Source organism: Penaeus monodon, chromosome 10, assembly GCF_015228065.2.
Source record: "Penaeus monodon isolate SGIC_2016 chromosome 10, NSTDA_Pmon_1, whole genome shotgun sequence".
Classification (NCBI taxonomy): Eukaryota; Metazoa; Arthropoda; class Malacostraca; order Decapoda; family Penaeidae; genus Penaeus; species Penaeus monodon.
Genome location: NC_051395.1, coordinates 32,123,107 through 32,128,106, shown reverse-complemented (window position 1 = coordinate 32,128,106; position 5,000 = coordinate 32,123,107). Strand labels below are relative to the sequence as shown.

At 41.3% G+C, this 5,000-nt stretch overlaps 2 non-coding genes across 2 annotated transcripts; both read left to right on the top strand.

Annotated features, from left to right (window-relative positions):
- The first annotated feature begins 10 nt into the window (after positions 1 to 10).
- On the top strand, positions 11 to 83 carry Trnav-aac. The gene has a single exon. It is a non-coding gene; the product is annotated as a tRNA-Val (tRNA).
- A 333-nt stretch (positions 84 to 416) lies between these two features.
- On the top strand, positions 417 to 489 carry Trnav-aac. Its single transcript has one exon. It is a non-coding gene; the product is annotated as a tRNA-Val (tRNA).
- Positions 490 to 5,000: the final 4,511 nt, after the last annotated feature.

Sequence of the window (5,000 nt, the reverse complement as noted above, 5' to 3'; positions counted from 1 at the left end):
ATTAGAAGATGTGCTCATGGTGTAGTGGTTATCACATCTGTCTAACACACAGAAGGTCCCAGGTTCGAGCCCTGGTGAGCACAATTTTTTTCTCATAAAAAGTTATGTTTAAAGAAGAGTTTCACTGGTTTGTAACAACGATCTTGAATGTACAATTTTCCAAGTTTCAGTTCTTGACACCATAGATGTAATGGCAGTATTGTCAATATTTTATATATGGAATCTAGATAGATTTTCCAATACAAAACTAGTTTATTCAGTAATCACTGTGTGATCTTCAATGTATACCTCTCTCTCTCTCTCTCTCTCTCTCTCTCTCTCTCTCTCTCTCTCTCTCTCTCTCTCTCTCTCTCTCTCTCTCTCTCTCTCTCTCTCTCTCTCTCTCTCTCTAAGTTAATCTTTCACTATTAGAAGATGTGCTCATGGTGTAGTGGTTATCACATCTGTCTAACACACAGAAGGTCCCAGGTTCGAGCCCTGGTGAGCACAATTTTTTTCTCATAAAAGTTATGTTTAAAGAAGAGTTTCACTGGTTTGTAACAACGATCTTGAATGTACAATTTTCCAAGTTTCAGTTCTTGACACCATAGATGTAATGGCAGTATTGTCAATATTTTATATATGAATCTAGATAGATTTTCCAATACAAAACTAGTTTATTCAGTAATCACTGTGTGATCTTCAATGTATACCTTCACAACTTCCTACGTTTCAGTTCTTGGCATCATATATGTAATTGCTGTATTGTCAAGATTTTATATGCGACCTCAATCGTGTAACTGGATTTGAATCTAAACAAATTTTCCAATACAAAACTTGTTTATTTTGTAATTAATATATAATATCCATCCCCCTGGGTTTTGATACAGCATACTCCTGTTTGTTTGGTTTGCTTGACTAAACGAAAACGTTTTGCAAAAGCTAAACGGTTAGCAACGAACACAAAATATCAGACAAGACGAAATTACTTTTCTTACTGGGATAGCATTACTGAATATCAACAATATTGATAAAAGATATGAATTTTGGTCAAATCAGAAACGCCTGCCCTCGCCCCCGTCCTCCCAAACTTTATCAATGATGCTTTCTTTTCACGTGTCCTGTTATATACTAGTAAAGTTATCTGGGTACCTTTTTCTAAAGGTCTCTCGAATAGCCTCTTGCCATTGTGGATATCAGACGATCATGATTTAGAATAACCAAAACTAATAACCAAACAATTAAAATTAACCACCGTTATTGCTTTCGATGTACGTTGATTACAGATGTTTAAAAGAAAAAAAAAATGCAAGATTAAATGTTTTAAAATTTCTTAGACTTGGAAAGATACAATTGCTTTTGCAGTAATGTTCTATCTCCCGGAAATCATGGGAACTCGAAATGTATCTCGTGTTTGTGTCACTGCTTTAAAACTTGGGTTTAATGTGCAGTGCTTACATTGCATTTCGTATTTCTGTGTTCCAGCAAAGCAGCCACTTGGTATAATATAAACAAAAAATGTAAATTACTAAGTCAAGTGCTTACGCGTACAATTATGTATAATGTATTTTCGTATTATTCAATATAATAAATCTATCTTCGTTTATATTTTTTGTAAGTTTTTTATACATACATCGATTAATCTAAACAATACTTGGTTTATCAGCAACTCCGACCGCCCAGAGTTAGAGGCCCAGAGAACACTACCGCCGCCGCAGTATTTCCCGGGGCAGCAGGGTAATGGCCCAGGTAACTTCCCAGGTCTGGGCGAAAGCATCAAACAAGTCCTTGGTCTCGGATTCACCATTTCTAGCCTGACTGTGCTTTTACTTTAAAATACAACAAATACAGCGCTAAATATGGCTATAAGCTAAATCATAACAGTTGACAGAAAGTATACGCTGGGCCTAATACATAGATTAAAGGCAGAGTAATGGCCCAGGGTAAATGGCCAGATCTGGGCGAAAACATCAAACAAGCTCTTGGTCTAGGATTCACCATTTCTAGCCTGACTTTGCTTTTACTTTAAAATGCAACAGATACAGAACTCCTTATGGCTATAAGCCAAACTGTAACAGTTGACAGAGTGTACATGCTGCTGCTTAACATAGATATTAAAGGCATTATTTGCATATACACGACCAAGGCAGGATTCGAACCTGGAATCTTCTGATCAGTAGTCATACCTTTGAAAGGAACTGAACTGCCATTAGGTCAGGTCGTGGTTCCAGGGGGAGAAGGTTTGCCTCCATGAGGAGATTGAGGGCCTTCGTCCACCTTGTGGCACCCAGAATGATCTTGGCAGCTTCATTTTGAACTGTCTCCAATTTTTCTCTTGATTTTGGCTTTGCGGCAATCAGGGAGACAGAAGCATAGTCCACAATGGGATGGATGGCATGTACATAGAATGATCTTAGTATTTTATATCTATGTGTCTCCCAGTCATTGCTCTCATGACAGACAGTCTTGCTTTGGTTCGGACCTCCTTTATAAAGGAGAAAATCCAGCCAATCATTACCATAAGGTATTGGAAGATCTTTGAAATTGGCTGCAGAGATCTTTAGTCCTGTCCTACAGCACTCCTCAGATACAAGGTCCAGACAGCGCTGGGCTTTACTTAGGCAGTGTGGTCCAGTGGATGCGAAATCGTCTGCATAGGAGATGACCTTGCACCCCGCTGGGGGTGTATGTTGAGGATGCAGGACATTAGGGTGTTGAAAAGGGCTGGACTGAGGACCCCACCCTGTGGTGTTCCATTTCTAGTGACATGTGCTGTGATAGGTGACCTTGGAATCTGACTTTGGCTGTTCTGTTCCTGAAATAGTCACCTATCCAAGCCAAGTGCTTTCCTCTGATTCCCTTCTGGGTCTCCTGAATAGCAAGAGGACTTGCTAATTCAAAAGCCTTCTCTAGGTCTAGGAATATTACCACAGAAGTGATAGTGCTAATTGTGCTAAGTGTGGCTGTGTGCTGTGCTCATGCCCCTTGTGAACCCATGGACGTGTTCATCTGGGGGCCCCATTTTCCACTGGAGTCGGTTTAGTACCATTCTCTCGGCCATATTGCTGAGGAGAGAGGGTGGTACTTTCCTAACTACTTTGGTTTTGGGATGGGAACTATGGTAGCCCTCTTCCAGCTCTGGGGTAGAGTGGAAGTTTTCCAGAACTTGTTGATGAGTTGCAGGAAGCAAGTTCACCTGCCATTCCTAGGTGGGAAATGATGGGGTACAAGATTCCATCAGAACCCATGGTTATGCAAGAACCGTTTTTGTAGGTTTTTCTTAGTTCCCTCCGAGAGAAGATAACATCTAAGTTATCGGGCTTAGCTGCCTTTTCTTTGATATGAGCAAGTCTGCCTGGTTGTAGGCATTGTTGTTTTGCCCTCAGTTCAGCTGGCAGACTGTTACTGCTTGTTCTTGCAGTGAACTCGTGCACCAGTCTGTCTGCTTCTGAATGAGGGTTGTGGTGTGTGCACCCACCTCGGAGCTGAGTAGCTAGTAGCTCGCCTGACCCGTTGCTACAGCTTTGTAAGGGTGGTTCGGTGGTCAAAGGACTCACACTATTCCAGACACTTTTTTTTTGCCTGATTCTTATGGCAGTTTCCTTGGCATCCCTGACTGCTTCCCTTAGGAGGGGTAGGTTGTCAGGGGTTCTTTGCCTTCGGAAATGTTTTCTACACATGTTCACTCTGTGGTTGCTTCCTTAATCTCGTAATTAAAGTACCAGGCGTCTTTATAACTCCTGGACCATAGCACGTTTTCACTCTGTGGAGGTTCATTGCTTCTAAGACAGTAGGCCAAGGCATTCTGAAAGACTTGCCAGTTGGCCTTGTCTGTTTTCTATCTTGGATTTGGTTGTGGCATTTGGCTGTGCCAGCATCCATTAGGGTAGTAACAGTGCCATAATGGTCACTTGTGACAGTCTTATTGACAGACCATCTAATTCTCTCCACAGCCGCAGTGGGCAAGGTGAGGTCTAGGACCCTCCTCTGACATGTGTTGGTTCTTGGCTGTTGAGAAGAGAGATCTCGGGGAAAGTCTCAAGAACATTGGCTATGTGATGGCCTGCTGCATCCAGTGCCCTGCAGGGAGCCAGGATGGGGTGGTGTGCATCACTCGGTCTTGTGCTGCAGTAGCACAGACCTGGTTGATGTCTAAGCTCCTACAGCCTGGCTTGCTCTACACATTGTACAGCTTGAGAGGGCCCCCAGCCAGGTGAATCTCAATGGCAAGATATTCAACATCCTCTCTACAATGCAGTGCATCGGCTATTGTGGAGCAAGGGTTTGTTGCACAGACCAGGGTGATCAAGCCTCAAGACATGATACCCTGAGAAATGAACAGTCCCCTCTCTATTAATGTCTCCTGGAGCATGACAGTGTCAATTTGCCTTGATCGCACTATTGCGTGAGGATGGTGTGTGTGTGTGTGTGTGTGTGTGTGTGTGTGTGTGTGTGTGTGTGTGTGTGTGTGTGTGTGTGTGTTGTGTGCGTGTGGGTGTGTATATATATATATATATATATATATATATATATATATATATATATATATATATATGGAATAATAGTCTAGTCTATCACGTTTGTAAGTTCTGTAGTAACGATTCTGTATCTATTATCCGTTCATTCTATATTAGTATTTTCAAATCAATTACTTCTCTCCAGGATATGGCAGGGGACTCAAGGAACCATGGAGCTACTTAATACGATTCATACATACAGACTAAAATTATAAAAGTTCAATATGTTTTAAGACCTTGCCGGGATTCAACCTTGAATCATCCGATCCGTAGACAGACGCGTTATCCATCGCGCCACAAGGTCTTTGTATTAACAGAAAAATAAATGAAATTGACCAAATGGAAAACAACACAAACATGATATCAATAAAAACTGTTTGAGTTTAGAATTTTCCTGATCCTGTCTTTTGGAGTTTGTTCTCCGACTCTGGCCAATAATTTGGAAACTGACATCAATAAAACTATTCAAATTTAATAAAGATCGTATATAACCATGGGCAATTC